A 19,953-nucleotide genomic window follows, 5' to 3' on the forward strand; every position below is an offset into this window, starting at 1 on the left:
CTGTTCCTTAGGGTAAACTAAATTTGGAAAACTCAAGCTTGGAGCATTCTTTTTACTCATATCTGTCATGCTGGTCAGCATTAATATTAAAGACCAAAGTTTCAAATCACATGTTTAACCTGAAAAAGTCATATACCTGCTGAGATGGTTTTTTCCCTGAGTTAAAAAAAAAAGCTAAATAAGCCACTTTCTGTTGTGTTTTTAGTGTGAGATCACTTGTTCCATTTCTCTTAATTTCTTTTGATATAGCTAACTCATTTCAGCTTTTGAAAATTATCACCTTGTGATAGTTGTAACTTTTAGGACCTACTTCTTTTTAACAATTTTGAACATTTTGCTAATTTTTCTCCCGTCCTTTGCAGCCACTCCTTGTACACCTTCATTGAAGTCCTTTTTGCAGGTCCTCTAGTCTGCTTGGACTAGTGGACTTGAGTGACCTGAGCTGCATGCAGCATGCAAGACTGCCTGCTATGGAAAATATTATCCCTTATTTACAACCAGTGACCTACCAGTTTAATATAAATAATCTCTAAAGGCATGGCCATGGACTCCACACTGAATTAGTGCATCATTTAGTGCAGCAAATGGAGAAAGGATAGGAGCAATACAAGCTAGGCCTACGTTATCATCATCTCCTGTGGGTAAAATTAAAACAGAGATGCTTGACTGTGTTTCCCATGGATCAATGGCAAGTGTATTTCTATTTCTGAAAACAGTTTATCCCCTAGTAAACACCCTAAAACAAGCTAAATTAAAATCTCCTCCAAGACTGTCTTTTCTCTCTCTTCAGCAGCAAAAAGACTGTGAGCCCTCTTGCTGGAGTGGCAGGAGCTGCTGGTTAAAATTGAGAGTGGAGCCCAGCCACCAGTCCCTCATCGTGACTTAGATGGATAATTAGTCAGGTAACAATTCCACTGTTGAAAAGCCTGTGAGGCTGGGATCAAACCAACTCAGCACTGCAGGCAACTGTCATGAGATAAAAAGATAAGATGAATGAGTTTGTATTGCACTTGGAATGCACAGAGCCCAATATAGATGTAAAATATTATTACTAAATGCGCTGAGGGCTCTATCATAAGGAGACTTCCTGCAAAAGCAACTGAATGGATAAACTCCAGAGACCTGGACGGGTCACAGAGATAAATCATGTCAGTAAAGCAGTACTGCAGGCTGCACCCTGCTCTCCTGTAACAATGTCCCCTGGGCAAGGTTTATACCTGTGTGCCGTGGCCATAGCAACACCGGTGATGACAAATACAAGAGCTCCCTTGTGCCAGGTTGGTGAAGCTCAGAGAAGCAGTTTCTGGGTTTCCATCACAGCAAAGTGCTGGGTTATGATCTTCTGGCAGTGCCAGAGAGCTTGGGGGCTTCCCAGTGGAGAGGTTCAGGGTAGTCAGTGGGATGAGAGAGATGTTGGACCCATCATGACTGAACAATCAACCACACGGTAGAAGGAGATACACGGGTCCACCAAAACATTCCAGAACCCTTTGGTGACTCATTTCTTGCATGGTGCCCTCCTGCCTCTCAGAGGGCTGCTTTGCTCTGGTCACCAAGGTAAAGCAGCTGCTGGAGCAGATCCATGGATCCAGGATCCAACCTGCTCTGAGGCTGAGCACCTACTCATGGGCAGCATGCTACACCCAGCACTTTGCTGGCTGAGTTGCTGTGTGTACAAACTTTCCCAGGATCATCTGGACAGCTTTTCTCATCCCCTCAAGCATAAAGCTTATAAGTGGGAACAGTGCCACTAGGACAAATTTGTGCTTGGGTGACTTATTCACATTTAGCACTGCAGTTGTCTGTTCTGACAGAGCCACTACAGGTTCTCTCCCAGAGCAAGTTTAGCTGATGATTCAGACATGTAAAGGCAGAAGCAAAAGGATTACTTACAGATGATGCTGGGATCAATCACATATCCAAAGTGCAATTCAGAATTCAGCTTTGTTAAGGAATGAGTCCAGAGCAGGGAAACCAAGGTGATCAGAGGGATGGAGCAGCTCTGCTATGAGGAAAAGCTGAGGGAGTTTGGATTGTTCAGCCTCAGCGTGACCCAGCTGTGGCTTTCCAGTACCTGAAGTGAACCTACTGGAAGGATGGAGAGAGAGTCTTCAGAAGGGCCTGGAGTGACAGGACAGGGGGGAATGGCTTCATATTGACAAAGAGGAGGTTTAGATTGGATATGAGGAAGAAATTTTTCCCTCTCAAGGTGGGGAGGCCCTGGCACAGGTTGCTGAGAGAAGCTGTGGGTGCCCCGTTCCTGGAAGTGTTCAGGGCTGGGTTGGATGGGGCTTGGAGAAGTCTGGGATAGTGGAAGGTGTCCCTGCCCCTGGCAGGGAGCTGGAACTGATTGATCTTTTAAGGTCCTTTCCAATCCAGCCCACTCCAGGATGCTATAATTCTTTTACATTGTGCTTTTAGAGTTCACTTTCTTTCACATCATGATCCTGTGCCATGAGAAGTTCTCACCAGAATATCTGACACCTCATACTTCTCTTTTGAGATGCAGAGACAAAAAGAAAGGCTGGCTGGCTGCTACCATAAAGTCACTGGAGTGGGTTTTAATGCCAGGCAGGCTCCTTTGTAACCCTTTGACACACCCTGTTTCTGTGGTGCTGCAAATCAGTACCAGGCTAATTGAGAACACAGGCCTAAAAATAGATGTGTTTGGGAAGTGATGATTTTCCCACAGAAACATCAGGTTTTCATAAAAAACTCTAAAAACATGGAAGTTTTAAGTATAATGCAGAAAGGTTTTGGGTTACCAGGCTTAGGTTTTATGTACTTCTTTTTTGACCAACACTGAAGATTTTTGTTGGGATTTCTTTTTAACAAAATATATTGGTGCCCCAAAGAAAACCACAGCTACTGACAAAATAATTTTTAAAAATTGTTAAGATGTTAGGCTGAGCTTACATTTTTTTCCCCGTTAATCTGTCTTCCTTCTTCTTTCATTTTTCTGTTTTCTGCCCTCTCCGTGTCATGTGCAGCCCACTGGGTGGTACTTACATGGTAACCAGTCGTACTTAGGGAAACCAGTGCTTTCATCTTCATCAGTTCTTCCCTCACTTGTTTTTTTCTTTGTCCTTGTTTGTTACTGTTCTTTTTCTGTCCATTTATCTTTACGAGAAGTTATCTTTCCTTTCTCTTTTCCATATCATATCCATCCCCTCCCTTTTTTATCCAGCAGTTAGATATCTCTAATAATCTTTGTTCCTTCCTGCTTCCATCTTTAATTCTTTCTGGCACCTTTAACACCTGTGCTTTCATTTCTTTGTCTTCTCTCTGGGTATTAATGTATGCTGGCAGTCTTTCCCGCCTGTAACTCTGAATAGCACGTAGTCCATAGGGCTATAAAAAGAATAAGGAATTTTTAATCACAATACTACAAGAACTCTAAAAGTAAACATTATTCTATTAATTTTATATGTGGGAAAAACTAAGGCAAAAATATTGCTTAATTCTTCAATAGATCTGATGTTTCTGTCATCCTATCCTGTGGCCAGGACTTCTGCAGGCTTCAACCCTACTTTATTCTTCATCTTCCATCACTTGAAACTTGTTCCACAAACTTTCATGTGGAGATCACCAGGCAGCAGCAGCAAAAGCACTGGGCCTGAGGGGAGCTGGGTAAGAAAGCACCACTTGCAGCATCTGAGGTCACTGCTTTCATACAGAGAAATGCAGAAAAAATAGTTGTGAAAATCAAGGAAACTTCATTCCACAGAACCACAGATTCACAGGATGGGTCGGGTTGGAAGGGACCACAGCAAGTCATCTGGTCTCACCTCCCTGCTCCAGCAGGGCCATCCCAGAGCACAGGGCGCAGGATTATGTCCAGATGGTTCTGGAATATCCCCTGTGAGGAGACTCCACACCCTCTCCTGACTTGGTCACTGCCCAGGACAGAAGTTCTGCCTCCTGCCCAGGTGGAACCTCCTGGGCTCAGTCCCTGCCCGTTCCTCTGCTGCCATTGCCGGGCCCCTGGAGCAGAGCCTGGGCCCTGCTCAGAGCCCTCCCTGCAGACAGGGACACCCAGGGCTGAGGGCCCCTCTCAGCTGGGGCTCCTCTCCAGGCTGGACAGCCCCAGCTCCCTCAGCCTTTCCCTGCCAGAGATGCTCCAGGCCCTGAATCATCTCTGCAGCCTCCACTGGTCTCGCTCCAGGAGCTCCATGTCCCTGCTGTGCTGAGGAGCCCAGAGCTGGATACAGCACTGCAGATGTGCCTCCCAGGGCTGGGCAGAGGGGCAGGATCACTCCCTGACCTGCTGGCAATGCTCTTCCCAGTGCACCCCAGGACACCATTGGCCTTCTTGTCCCCCAGGGCACTGCTGGCTCATGGACAACCTGTTGTCCACCAGGACCCCCAGGTCCTTCTCAGCAGAGCTGTTGGCCAGCAGGTCACCCCCAGCCTTTGCTGGTGCATGGGGCTATTTCTCCTCAGGTGCAGAATCCTGCATTTGCTCTTGTTTAACTTCAGATACATGCCTCCTGGGAGACATGGAAAGATACATGTTCAAGTGTGCAGGTCATTGTACCTGCAGACAACTTCATAAATGGCAGGATGAGCTGGGCTGCTGGGAGAATAAGCAGCCTGCCCCTGAGAGGAGAAGACAAGAATGGGTTAACAGATGCAACATTTTCATTTGGGTTACTGAATGGTTAGAGGCTGAGTTTCAGATTCAGTAACCTGGGTGTTTTTCACATGAGTTTGGGTTTCAGAATGAAAGCTGGCATAATGGTAGCAGGCCTGTGAGAGGAGAGGAGGAATTTGCCCCTGCTTCAGGTGGGAAGGGTTAGTACTTGAAGATTTGAAATTACTTGCATGTGCATGATGTGTGTCAGTGGAGGATTTTTTTAATCATAAAACTGAAGTATGTATTTGGGTCCAGTCTGTTGGGCTTGCAAGTACAACAGATCTAGGAAGTTCTGTTTCTGCAGATGAGAGAAATCTGATAAAACTTGGAATGCACTTTCAAGCAAAGTTTACTAACTTTGAGAGGCCTCTGCGGTTCTATTTTGTGTTCGGACCATGTGTTAATTATAGACCTTCTATTTCTAGTGCAAGCTCCCTTCTCACCACCCCAAAATGAGTTCAGTATAGTTTCAAGGGAAAGCGATTGACTAATGACAGTCCAGATCAAGCATAGTGTGGGTTTTGTGCTTTTTCTCATATTTTCTGGGAAGCTTAGACATTTCCAGAGGAGGTGGATGAATGACATTAACATTCCTCAGGATGTTCAGTCCTACCCTTGCAGGGCATGAGCTTGGGCTCAGCAATCTGTCCAAAGCACCCAGGACATGTTTGTGGAGGCCCCAGAGAGCAGAGTGAACATCCAAAATGACCTCTCCTTGATGTGAGCATGGTGCAAATCCCATAAATCCCAGAGCAGACCCCCTAAACATGGTTGTCCTGTGGGTCATCTGGACATGTTGGCACTGCTGTGCCACCCATCCTGCTCAGGGCTCAGCCCTGTCAGCTCCCATCTGCTGTGCAGGTTTGGGCTTGAGTGGATCACCAGGAGAAGGAGGCAGAGCTGGAGGAGGCTGGGCTTGTGACTCAGTGGGCCCAGTTCTTCCCTCTGAGTCAGGGCTGAGTCAAGGGGTGCTAAGTGGGACTGTGCTGCTCCAGTTACTGGGTTTGGGACACAACTGAGAAACCAAACTTCCAGCCACCAATCTCTTCAGGAACATCTGTGGTCCTACCTCAGTAGCAGTGGCTTTTACCCACTATCTTGACCCCATTCCAGTCTGGAAAATATATTTCACTCACCTCCAGCTCCCTCTGTTACCCCAGTGAAACACTTCTTTCTTGACTACTGCAGCACAATGCATCAGTAAGGATATGGTCTTTTGGCTTTAACACTGGCCAAAATGTCTTGCACACACATTGCAAAACTTTTTTTCCATATGTCTCTTCTATGCATATCAGGGGATATCCTGGTCATCCTGCTCACAAATGCACAGTACTTCCAAAACTGTTAATTAGGGAGCTGCACAGGTAAAGAGAACATCACATCCCAGAGCCCAGTTTATCTCAGGGCAAATAATACAAGAGGGTAGCTACTGATTTAATAATGCAGTCCTTTTACACCATCAGTTGACAGTGAAATGCAAGTATTAGTGTCGCTGAGGCAACAGCCTTCAGCACAGCTACCTTCTCTTGGTCTCAGAAGGGCCAAACTCCTCACCATGTCCTCTTGCTATTCCATCCACAGCAACAGTGATTTTTGAAGGCAACCAACTCTGCAAAGTTTGTGCTTGAGCTCACTTTGGAACCACAGAATACCCATAACTGGAAGGGACTCCCAAGGATCATTCATCTAGCCCCTGGCCCTGGACAGGACACCCCAACAATCCCACCCTGTGCATCCCTGAGAGCGCTGTGCAAACACTCCTGGAGCTCTGGCAGCCTTGGGGCTGTGACCATTCCCTGGGGAGCCTGTTCAGTGCCCCAGCACCCTCTGGGGGAAGAACCTTTTCCTGATATCCACCCTGACCCTCCCCTGACACAGCTCCAGCCGTGCCCTCAGGTCCTGTCCCTGGTGACACAGAGCAGAGATCAGGGCCTGCCCCTCCTCATCCCCTCGTGAGGAAGCTGCAGAAGTGCTGTGAGCTCTGACCTCAGTCTGCTCTTCTCCAGCTGAACAGTGCCCTCAGCATCTTCATAGCCCTCTCTTGGACATTTTCTAATAACTTGATATTTTTCTTATACTGAGGTGCCCCAAACTGCCCCAGGACTCACTTTGTCCGCACTTTGCTCATTTGCCGTGGCTGGCATGCCTCAGTTCATGCCTCCCAGCGATGGAGGCCGTGTGCCAGCATTGAGACACACATGCTGTCCGATACTTGCTTCGTTTGATATGTGATGACAGCTCTTTATAGGTGTCTGAGAAAAACAAATGAATGAAGAAGCAGTTCCTGGTGGCCTCTGCCAGCTGTTGACAATACCAAATAATTTGCTTTTCCTGAAACAGACCTGATGCCTCTTGTGGATGATGTGGCGCGTAGGTGTCGTGTCAATCAATAAAAATTAAAAGTTGCTGAAGGGCAGGAACAGCAGCTGTGAGATTTCTTACTGCTTTTCATTCACAGGGAAGTGGTATCAGACTCTACTTAGTGGCTTGTGTGATTTACTGTCACATTTATCCCACATGCTTCAGCAAGGACTTGCACAAGCAGATTGATTTTAGAACCTTGCTTTTAAAGGTGGAAGCAAATGGTTAGTTCATAGAAACTTATTTTTGGAATCTTGTTTAGCATCTAAGCTTTTTCCAGAGCTGCTGGTATGGACCCTTTACATTCAGGAAGCAATGCACACCAACCATGTGATGCCCCAGGTGCCTCTATAGAAATGGGTCTTTGAAAACACCTCTGGTGCTAAGTAAGCAAGGAGAGATTAAAGGGACATTGCTCAACTTCAGTGTTCCTGTGTCAGACACATTAGCAATGCCTTTTTGCCTGAAAACAACCAAATAGATATAATTAGGTATTACCAGAATTTAAAAAAACAAAACAAAAAAAGAGAGTTTCTTTTTTGTTTGAAATCTCTTTACCATAAGGTCTGATTAAAATGTTTCTATTGAAATTGTTCTTCGGCAGGAAAAGCTGTTTCAGACAGAGCAGATCTCACAGAAGAGTGGATTCCCTGAGGAAGATTTTCCTGCTACAGGATGTTTAGACATTTCACTGGAAAGCAGAAATGCCTCTGACAAAAGGATAGATGCTATGCCATGTGTTAACCCAATGCTACACACAAGGAATTCTGCTGGAGAGCCCTGGAGGTGACACCCCGATGTGTCTGGCATTGCCCTGTTGCTTTGTCTTTACAAAAAGTTCCCTTAAGCCTCCATGTGTCACCAGCCTAATGAGAATCCAGAACCAGCACCAGGTGGAGGATGGGCACATGAGGCACCCAGAATTACACTCTTAAAATGTGGCATATTCATTTTTTTCCAGATTTCATTTATTGGGCAATGTAGCTGAGGTTTTGGCTTTCAGTCAAAAACAAGGATTTTCCCAAAAAGAGAAATTGGATGAGGAATTAAAGAAACTCCACTAAGTGACCAAAACCCCTCCCAAGCACCACTTTCTACTATTCATATTTGGAAGAATTAAATGTGGTTCTAGTGCAAGGAATAACTGTATGCTAGCCCTAGGGTTATGAACTGGATAAGCTATTAGGAATTTTCCATTTCTGACTGACTGTGATCTCACATCAGTGTAACTCTGCTCACTTTAGTGGAATTACTTCAGAATTGTTCTGATGGGAAAGCAGAATGAGGTCCTGTGATTCTATAACTATTTCTACTAAGCTGTTTGCATATGCCTGAGAGAAGCAGCTTTTAAGAAAATATAGTGGAATTTAGAGCTTGTTTTTCATCAGTTCAGTTAATCAGTTTACTTTGGTCTACTGATCACTTCTGCTGCTTTGCATGTGATTGTCCTTATAAGTGAGGTCAGTTTTATAGGGAAGGAAAACACCCTCTATAAATCCAGATGGTATCATTAGAAGAAACAGACAAGGTGGGCACCTTTAAAGTTTTTTTATTTTCATCTTTTTGAAGACAAATTTTAACAGTAAGTAAGGATTTATTGTTCCGTGTTATAGTTTATAAGAAATTTATGGGTTGTTGTTGTAAGACACTAAGATATTGATTTCTTTTGCTTCTGTCATTAGGAAATTACTACTGGTCTGGCAGGTCCTTGAAGGCCTGTAGAAACATTGCATGATCCTCGTTTAGAACATGACATATTGTTCCCATCCAACTAGAATAATAGAAATATAGAATATCCTGAATTGGAAGGGACTCACAAGGATCATCGAGTCCAATTCCAGGAGAATAAGAATAGCAATATGCCAGTGTTTTAGGAAGGAGCACCTTGAGCTCTCTGTCCTGGAACAGGATCACAAAATGCAGAGCTGTTCAGTGCTTACTAGGCTACACTGTGAGTCCAAGGAGACTGGGCAGAAAGAGTGGGAAGGGCTGAAGGTCCTTCTCACCACCTCTTTCCCTCGTGGAATATTCAGCATGTACATGAATAGCAGGATCTGAGCCAGAAATTCAGAAGGTGACAGAATAATTGAGGTCCACAGACATCTGTGAAGTCCTAAGCTCCACTTAGAGACAAGCTAATTTCTGTCTTAAAAAGAATTCCAGGATCTTCTCTAGCTAAGTTCTGAATATCCCAATAGTGATATGTATTAATTTGTCTATTTCAAACTGATAGAGAGTAAGTTTAAATTGGATATTAGGGAGAAATTCTTCCCTGTGAGCGTGGTGGGGCCCTGGAACAGGTTGCTCAGAGAAGCTGTGGCTGCCTTGTCCCTGGAAGTGTCCAAGGCCAGGTTAGACAGGGCTCTAAAAAACTTGGGATAGTGGCAGGTGTCCCTGCCCATGGCAGTGGGGTGGGAACTGAATGAACTTTAAGGTCCCTTCCAACCCAGGCTATTCTGGGATTCTGCAATAGTCTGAAGGCACAGGACCAGTCATCTATAATGTATCAAAATAGAGATGGGTTTGAGGGCTGGGATCAGATGTATTTCAGGGTTGGAATAAGACTTCAAATGGATTTAAGCTTCACGGATTTTGGAGAGGAATAGTTTAACCAACCTAATTCCAGAGGGCTGAATCCAGCAGTTATCAATATCCCCAGAGGAAAAGAAGTAGCTACTGCAGTCTTTTGATTAACTGAGCATAAAATGAGCCTTCCTCCCCTTGCTGTTTTAATTAGATATGAATGAACCAGTTCAAACCACATTAAAATTGACTCCTGACTCCTCTGCATGTAAATTAACCACTAGGTCACAGTTTTATTTTTTTCCCTGAGAAAACCAGTTTTCCCAGAAGGGGGGGATGGCATTTAGAAGTACTCCCACTGTATCTTCCTTCATGCCAAAGCTTTCTTACACATGGCTGTTCAAGTGACAGGAGGACTAAAGCTAAGTTAGATGGTGCTCTGAGCAACTTAGTCTAGTGGAAGGTGTCCGTGCCCATGGCAGGGGGTTGGAATGAAATGAACTTTAAGGTCCCTTCCAAACCAGGCCATTCCAAGATGTTGTGATTGAACAACCAGGAGCCATGACCTCAGCTGGTTGGTCAGCAAGCGCTGGCAGATGTCGATGCTTGGGTGGTCGAGACTACAGCTGCAAAGGGAAGGAGAGCAGGTTTACACGTGTGGGCTGTTTGCCAGCCTAGAGGCAATGCAGGCTGGGTTTTGGAGGGGGTTAGTGTGGGGGAAAGCCGCAGGTCGGGCGGCTGCGGTAGCGCGGGCACCGCTGCCCTCTGCTGGGTACCGGCCCGCCGGGCACTGCCTCCCGCAGCATCTGCGCGAACTTCAGGAACGACACCGTCCCTGCTCCCTGAGCTCTGCCACAACCTCAGCCAGCCGGACACTGCTTTGTGTGCCTCCAGTCCAGGGGCAGAGCAGCGGAGGAACACCTCCTGCAGGAATGGGAGGGCTTATCGAGAGGGTTGAGCGTGAGCTTCCATCACACCCAGCTGCAATCAGCTGTGTCCTGCTGTTATCCCAGAGCACCCTCAGGGATGGCAACACAGTTTTGCTTCTTACTCATGGAGTTAAGAAGGCTTGGATGTGTGTATTTGCTGGGGAGGTGCAGTTGCACTGCAAGCTTGTCCATCCCATGGCTATCCATCCTAGAACTCTGTCTTGGATCAAAGTGACCTGGGGGTTCTCAACAACAGCGGCTGAACATGAGCTAGCTCTGCACAGGTGGCCAAGAGGCCAATGGTACCTGGCCTGGATCAGCAATGGAGTGGCCAGCAGAGCCAGGGCAGTGACTGTCCCCCTGTCATGGGCACTGGGGAGGCCATATTTCAGATCCTGTCTCCTGTTCTCATGACAAGGGTATTGAGGGGCTGGAGGGTGTCTCGAGAAGGGGATGGAGCTGGGGAAGGGTCTGGAGAGGCAGTCATATGAGGAGTGGCTGAGGGAGCTGGGGGGGCTCAGCCAGGACAAAAGGAGTCTCGGGGGGACCTCCTGGCTCTTCACAACTCCCTGACAGGAGGGTGCAGCTGCGGGGGACTGGGCTCTGTTCCCAGGGAAGAAGGGACAGGAGAAGAGGAAATGGTTTCAAGCTGTGTCACGGGAGGTTAAGGCTGGATATCAGGAAAAATTTCTTCACTGAAAGGGTTGTCAAGCATTGGAACAGGCTGCCCAGGGCGGTGGTGGAGTCACCATCCCTGGAGGTATTCAAGACTCAGAGCTCTGATCTGGTTGGCACAGTGGTGATTGGTCACAGGTTGTACTCAATGATCTTGGGAGATCTTTTCCAGCCCAAATGATTCTGTAATTCTGTGAACACTCTTTCTGTCTTGCTGCCTCTTGCAGTGAGAATATGTACCCATAAGACCAGCCCCTCTGCATTTTGGCTAGCTCTAGAAAACTCTGCGTGGGGCTATTTCTCCTTTGACAAATCCCAAAGAAAGCCTCACCTGTGAGCTTTAAAATCATGTAAAACTCACAATTGAAGGACAATTTTCAAAGCCTTAGCCTTTTAGATAAACCTGTCCAAGCCTGCTCACCTAATTAATGAACAAAGATGCAGAAGATGCAGAACCTTGAAATGAAATGTGAAAACTAAATTCAGCGTAGCTGGGGAGTCAGATATGTAGAGGAAACTGAAAGTTGCTGTGCAAGGGGTAGTTCTGAGAGTGTACAGTAGTCTGATAGAGGTCAGAGTTGGGCTGCTATTAAAATTGGTTTTATCTTTATCTGTAAAGAAGTGTGGGGGGTATTAAAGATTACTGCAAGGCTCTTATGGTACAGAATGGAAATAGAAGAACAAATTGAACTGCTGAAACTCCTGCAAGGAATTGCTAGCTTACATGAGTAAGAAGATCAAAATGTTGGCATGTTATACAACAGCACAGTGGGGATGGACAGACAGTACAGCAGGAACTGGAAATACTGTTCAGCAAAAAAAAGATTCTCAAACATCTGGGAGAGAATACTCAGAAATTGAACTACTCAGCAGGAGGGTGGAATTTGGAAAGCATTCAATGCTGAGAGACTCCAGGGTGATAAGGGCAAAGTAGACACAGAGTCATAGAATGGTTTGAGTTGGAAGTGACCTTAAAGATTGCCCAGTTCCATCCCCCTGCCATGGACAGGGACACCTGCCACTATCCCAGGTTGCTCAGACCCCCATCCAGCCTGACCTTGGACATTTCCAGGCAGCCACAGCTTCTCTGGGCAGCCTGTGCCAGGGCCTCACCGCTCTCACAGTGAACAATTTCTTCTTCATATCTAAAGTAAACCTACTTTGAATTAAGCCATTCCACTTGTCATGTCACTCCAGGCCCTTGTCAAGAGTCTCTCTCCATGTTTCCTTTAGGCTCTGTTCTGGTACTGAAGGCCACAATAAAGTCACCCCCAAGCCTTCTCCTATCCAGGCTGAACAATCCCAATCCTCTCAGCCTTTCCTTCCAGCAGAGCTGCTCCATCCCTCATGTGGGTCTTTCATAGGCCATAGGATGGCAGCCAGCTTATGTGTGGATCAGTTGCAGCCTTCGGAGGCATCTGAAGGCCTGCCCTGGTTTTATACCACAGCATTTCCCAAAAAATGTGGGATACTACAGTGTTGGGTCAAATGAGAGCTCTGGGTGAAGCTCTTCCCACACATGGCACGCTCATAGGGCCTCTCCCTGGTGTGGATGCATCAGTGCATGACGAAGGTGGAGTTGTGGTTGAAGCCCTTCCTGCAGTTGGGGCAGCAGAAGGGCCTCTCCTCTGTGTGAATCTGTTGGTGCTTGAGGAGATTGGAGCTGCTCTGAAACCTCTTCCCACACTCGGGATGCTCGTAGGGCCTCTTCCCTATGTGGATCATTTGGTGGATTGTCAGATTGGACCTCTGGCTGAAGCCCACATTCCCCACACTTGTATGGCCTCTCCCCAGTCCAGAGGGAAAATAAGGCATGGAAAGGTTAAGTGACTTGCTTTGTATTGCGCAACCAGGAATGGAAATAGCTCTCAGATCTTTTATTCTTAGCAGCCAGCTGAGGGAACCTCTGCTTGGATCTCAAGGGATTCCTTCCTCCTGGAAAGACTTTCATTTCCAGTAAAAGCAGGGAGGCTGGGTGGGAACAACCCGAGAGATGCCATGCATTGTTCACGTGCTTGCAGCACTGTGGAATGTGAAGGCTGAGGAGCAGGAGGCAGCAGTGCCTGGCCAGGAGAGCAGGAGCAGTTTAGGTGGCCCTGGCAGGGATCCACACAGCAAGCCAAGGGTGACTCAAGAATCAGTGGGGACTCAGCCAGGCTGTGTTGGACATTGCAGCCCACTCGTGGAGAGCAGTGCCATGTCCTCAGTGTGGTTGAGTAAAGAGCAGACATGGCTGCTTAAATCCTAACCCCCCCCAAATTCATGGCAGGAAACCTGAAACCCAGCACAGCAAACCAGTGACTTTTGTGCATAGGGCAAGCCCTATATCAGCTGCATATGAACTACACTTTGGGGCTCAGCCACACTTTCTGCATGGGGGCAGAAAGGATAATTAAGATGTTTAATTAAGGTGGTACTTGGTGAGTTTTGGGAACAAATTTTAGGTTATATTTTCTGGGATTTCAATGAGCAAATTTAAGTGTCCAAGAGATTCCTATGTGTCTTAAGTACTGTGGGTCTACAGCCATCATTTACCCCTACTCAGTGTCACTTTTCTTAACTACAAAATGTGAAAAATGAACCTTTTAGAAGCTGTTTTGAGTGGTGAAGGGCAAAACTAGGTGTGGGCCAAGGAATTAAGCAGTGGAACTGTCATGGAAAGGATCAGGAAATTCTTCTTAGCAGTGAGGTCTGAAACTGTAGCTGGATCTCAAGGGAGACGTGAACCCCGTGTCACTTGGGTGAGTGAGGAGTGCGTGGTCCTTTCCTGCCCTCTTCTCAAGGGAGTGGGGTTGTCTCCTCAATCTAAAGAAGCCTTTCCATCTCTAATTTCCCCTTCCATTGTTTGAATAGGTTATCTGATATAATTACACAACATTCAAGTGCAGGAGTGCAGGAAGAAGTGATAAAATCAAGAACAGCTTTAATGAGGCCAGAAAAGGAAGAAAAATGGAGTCAACTCAGGGGAACTTCAAGGTCCTTTTGGTGCTATTCAAGCAAAGAAATGGGAATACTGCTAAACCAGAAGAAGCTGGGTGGAGTCAGAAGGCTGATTTGGAACTAGCGGAGCATTCAGTGGTTTCAGCAGGGAGCCTTAAAGTTAGATGGTGTCAGGAACACATGGAGGTAAGCAAACATCCCATTGAGCAGACATGCGCCTCTGCCTGCTGTCAGTGATGTGTCTGTTGCAGGGGGAGGAACTGAGGGGAGTGATACAGATAAGGAAGGATGGATGGCCACAGAGGAACAGCCACACCCACACAGAGGTCTGGCCTGGTGCTGGCTGGGATAGGGAGAGGGTGCTCTGAGGAACACACATTTGCACAGAAAGCATCAGTTTTCTGCATTCACTTGTATTAACTTATCATTTAAAATTAAACCTGATACAAAGATGGGAAAGAAGGTGAATTTCATCTCCTATGAAGACTGTATGTTAATATCCACTTATTCCAGAGGAAGGTGAAGGATGCCATTGTCTGCTAGACAGAAATTTTGATTTACACAGTAGTTCAAGGGCACTGGACACAGCAATTCAATTTCCAACACAAGGTAATTCAATCAGGCCCACTCAAGATACCCCCAAGCCTAATGGCAAACCAGCACAACCAAATGTTGTCACCACAGCTCCTAAATTAATGGGGAGATAATTCATGTTCTCAGGTGTTCATGTGGGCTGGGGGAAAACAGGGTGTCTAACACCAATGGATGTTCTTGTATTCTATTTATGACATCGTTTACTAAGAGTATCCATGTGGTGCATCACACCTGTATTCATAGCCAAGTATTATTCTGACACAAATGTCTCCCTGAAGCCTAGACGTATTTCTCAGTCAGCTTTTGGGCGATGATAAGGAAGCCTAGACCTTTCTTGCAGAGATAAGTGCTGCAATTCCATTCTGGATGTTCCCATTGCTCTATTCCTGCCTCACACTTTTACCTGCCTTTATAAGTAACAAGAGCAGCAGGTTAGAAGTCAGTACCAGCACCAGGACCTGAATTCTGGCTCCACAACTCACTTCTTGAAGCGGAATTACTTCCTTTTTCCTTTTTATCTCCCTGGCCAAAACAGGAATAATTTTTGTATCAGGCTACAGAGTTCATGGTCCTTCCTGTATTTTTCTCGGCTATTTCTATTAATCTAAATTATTGTTGCAGCTTAGACCTTGCAGGTGAGTTACTGTTATCTCCAGCCAGAATAAACAAAAACAGGGAAAAAAGAAAATGAGGATGTATAAGTTTTGCCTCTATAGAATATCAGGGCAAGCATCTGTTTCCAAAACAAGGACAGTGTTTAATTTAGAGTGAGCATATTGACATCTGAGTGCTGTATAACTACTATCAAAATAGATGTTAAACAAAGATTTCCCTCCCTAGTATTTTCCCTGTGACTAGAAAATAAGTGAAGGATAATATCCATGGAATAAACCACAGTTATCACAGTGGTACAGTTTCCCTCTGTTCAGCATCTGCAGTATTTTTGCTCAGATTTTTTCTGTTCCAGTTAAAAATATTTAGAGCTGTTTTTCTACTGACCTAAGAAAGGTCTAACTAAGCCACTGCCATTCCCTGCTATCCTCCATAACAGGCTAGGTATAAACTTCTTTATTAGTATTTTGGTTCTGGAACTAACTTTGCAAAAAAGCAGCCAAAGTTTTTGGAAATATTATCAAAGCTTGGGGAAAAAGGAAAGCATTTGGCTCACATCGCTGTTAGTGACAATAATCAGTGCCCAGACAAGCGCAGCTTCAAAAAATGTGTCAAGAACTCACTTTATATTTTAAACAGACCATGAAGACATTCAAATTCTTCATCTGGAAGAGAAAAAAGAGGAGGGGGAGATAGCGGGAGGGAGAGATTTCCTTCCACCAGGCAGCGAGAGATCACTTCACGCTTCCCTTTGGTAGGTTAGAGGGGAATTGTAAAGCCATCGCATGTGAACAGATGGAGGCAAAGGATCTCAGCTTTCACGGGAGCGGGTTAAAGATCCGACGCCTGGGACGGTGGGCGAGACAGGGCCCAGCAGCAGGGGCTTTCTGCCCCCTGACAGTCAGACGTCTCCAGGGCCCGCCGGGGTGGCAGCAATCCTTGGGGAGCACCTCGGCAGGTTCTCAGCAGCCCGGCACCAGCTAAGCCCCAGACTTGTATAGGCACTTCACATTTAGGAGCATGTCTAATCCAATCAGGGGCAGATTGGAAGCTATCCGTGTACCTCCCAGATAGCATATTCTTGTCGGCTTGAAAGCAACCCTCTCCTCTTCAGCCTTCCCCCCTGTCTCTCTATCAGTCTGTGCAAGCAGCAGCCTCCCCCTTTGGGCACACAGAGCTAATCCTATTTACTCAGCCCATCAATTTAACAGCTTTAATATTCGCATGGATTCGATGGATGCAGCTGAAAGGTTTGCAGCAGCCAGGGAGGAGGGAGAGGCTGTGGTGAGCAGTGGGAGGCAGCCTTCCCATGCTGGCCAAAGCAGAAAAAAGTCATTCAAAACCATGAAGGCTGAGGCATGTCTCATGCCTACTCACACAAACACACAAACAACACATGTGCAACCCATTTCACACCCAGCAGTGTCACTTTGGCACACCACAGCCCCAGGTTCTGCTGCCTGGTCATTTCCCTGGTCCCTCTCACAGTATTGGTGCTGGGGCTGGCAGGAGTGCTGTGGTTCGGTGGGATTGAGCCTGTGTCAGCATGAGGTCTCTCTCTTGCTTAAACTGGAACGTGTGCATGGAAGGATGGACACAGGAACAAACACAGAGGGTGCCAAGCACCCCATAATGAGAGTGGTGACCCTGAGAGCCTCCTGCTCACAAGCAGGCAGTTGTGGAGGCAATCAGTCTGATTCTGCTTGATGCTTAACTGTTTCTCAACTCTCTGTTTATAAATTCCTGAACTGAAATTCCTCCCTTTATCTGCCCTGAGCATCCTTTAGCATCCTTTAGCTCTACCTCCTATGCTCTGGCTATAGATTAGAGCAATCCTGAGGAGGCAAGTTTTTTCAGGAGAATTCAAGAATGTAATCAGGAAGCTGTTCAGTGCTCCCAGCCTCTTGTCACTGCTCCAAGTGATCGTGGACTTCAGAAAGAACCAGCACCCACCTCTGAAACCCCTGTGGAGTCTGTGTGCCCCTCCTCCAGCACTTTGGTCTTTTACTAATCATTTTATTCCAAATGTGGAACAGCTCTTGGTTTGTGGTTTAACTCACCTGCATGAGTCACACCTGAATTCCTCTCCTCACTACTGAGGTTAAATAGAACTGGAATGGCTGTTGCCTTTCAGGGTATTGCAGTCTTTGATGTGCAAAGGACATAGATCTGTCTGATATTTTGACCTGGCACATTCTTTACTTTTAATTGCTCTTTATTTATCTGTTTAGCTCTTGAACTGAATGTGGTTTTGGTTGTGGGGCTTTTTTTCAATTTGCTTTTGCTGCTTGTGCTAGAGATCATGTGTACTAACAAAAATCTCAAGTTTTCCAGTGCCAGTAGGCAGCCAATTTGAGGATTTTCTGTGGGTATCCAGACTTGGGCTCTGTGCCTAAGTCAGGCAGACACATTGCCATCATTCTGAGTTAAGGCTGAAATGGAATAAAAAGAGGAAGAGCAGTGAATTCGTCCTTCAGTCATTCCAGTTCTCAAGACCTAAAGGTACTCCTCTATAAGAAATCCCAGTGTTTTGATCTAGTGGACAACACCCTTTTTCCCCAGGTTGAGAGCCCTTTGGGCAGTGACTTTACAATTCAAGAGGGATATTCCAATAGCACTACAGAGTAAGTCTGATGAAGGGAAGGTCCTTTATTTATCCAATTTGCAATGGGAGGTTATGGCAAAGGAGAGCACTGAGAGTGTGCACTTTCCAGCTGCTGGCATGCTGTGAGCCTGACACACCCCAAGGAATCCAGAAAAAATTCTTGAAGCATGAGAATCATTTTTCCCGTAGTTCTGCCTCCCCTTTTCCTCCAGGAGGGAGTTCCCAAGTGTTGTTTAGGGCTACATCTTGATTTCCCCATTGTCCCTCTCAGCAATATGTGTCATCCCTGGATTTTGATGGAAACACAGACACTGTTTTTGCAACAGATCTGTGTTCAGCCCACTATCCTGGGGTTTGGGTCAGTTTTTTTTAAATCTTACCCTCCTGTTTTGTTTCTTGGCATTAACTGGTCATGTTGTTCTCCTGCTTGGTGCAGTAGGACCAAGTATTCTCTTGTTCTGAAAGCATGGGGATGATTTTGGTAGAAGAATTGGCCAGTGCAGCTTCAATTAATTGTGTCAGCTGTGGTGATAACCAACCATCAGGTAGTAATTCACTGGGGAAATGCTGAGAACTGCACATCAGAAGGTCTGAGGTGGGGAGGCAGAAGATCCAGACCTGGGGGAGAGTGATGTGTCTAGCACAGCTGGATAGGAGAGAACAGATGGGACTTCATGGAAAGTGGGAGCAGGATTCAGGACTCAGGACATTCAGAATGAAGGTATTAGCAAGGATATGCTTTTCTCAGCTGACATAAAATGACTTTTAGTGGGGAAGCCATTAAAAGTGATGGCACTCCTTCTTTGCTCTGGCTGTTTGTGCCCACTGTGCTGTAGTTCTGTGGAATCTCAGGCTATGACAGGGTCAGTGGAATGGGCGAGCTAACCTGGCTGAAAACAAATAATTTACTACCCTGGGTTTATCTGTCAATGGATTGGGTCCCAGATCTGACACCCACACAGCTTTTCAAGCAAGGATGCTGGTATAGGGGAGGGGATGTCATCAGCCAGAAAGATGGGGAGATCCACATAATTTCCAGCACTCCCTCCCTGGAAGCATCAGGCCAAAACAGCTGATGGATCAGCACAGGAGGCTGGCACCCACCCTGCTGTGTGTGCTTAAATAGGCTGCAAACAAGCAAAACATACTTTAAAGCCTGAGCAGGCCTGGGCAAAACTGAGCAGTCACTTCCCTCAAGCTGCTGCTCTTCAGAGACTGTGGGTTGCACAAGTCATGGCAGAGCCCACAAGAAGGTCACACAGGCAGCCTGTGCAGGAGGAGCTGCAAAAGGTGGTCCACAGGGTCCAACCTCCTCATTTCTGCTCTGAATATCAACAGTCTGCACCCACCAGCAGCTTCCCAACAGGGAGCAGCACTAGGGCATGCATGCATATTCCTGACTTGATATGACTCAATTGGGCAGGGAAAAAAAAGGAAAAAGGAATTAAAAAAAAAAGAAAATAAAAAGAAAAAAAGAAAGGATTAGCAGCTTCCAGCTTTAAACGGAGTGATAGAGATATACATCTTGGCAGGCAAGATCAGTGAGACAGATAGACAGATTACAGGCAGAGAGATTTAATCAAAAAAGGGGAAACTCCTCGGAGTATTCTTTTCCAAATACTGGCTAGGTGGCTTTACTGAATGATACCACAGGAGGAGAGCTAAATCTTCACCTGGAGAAATGGGAAAGGTCTCCCATCAGGAGAGGAGGACTCATCCCAGATGAGACCCAACCCAGTGTGCTGATGGCAAGAGGCAAACTTTACATGAGTGTTCTGCTGCTGCTGCTTCTGTCTGAGCTCACGACCAACCACTGTGCAGGGAGAGGTCAGGGGGCCAAGGACCTCTGAGGCCACACAAAGATTTCATCAGAAGTTCAATGCCGGCACATCTTCTCTAAGCTGCATTCAGTGCCCCCTGCCCTGATCAGCTGCCGTTTGTTACAAGTGACGGCTCTCCCTAGGAGAGGCAGTATCACACTGGTGAACTGCCCTCCCTTTTTCCAGAATGCTGGTTTTTTTTTTTCTCAGGAGCTTTGATGTAGAGAGGTAACGGCCAAATGTCCCACACCCTCCCTG

The sequence above is a fragment of the Fringilla coelebs genome (assembly GCF_963513975.1).
Source record: "Fringilla coelebs genome assembly, chromosome: 5".
NCBI lineage: Eukaryota > Metazoa > Chordata > Aves > Passeriformes > Fringillidae > Fringilla > Fringilla coelebs.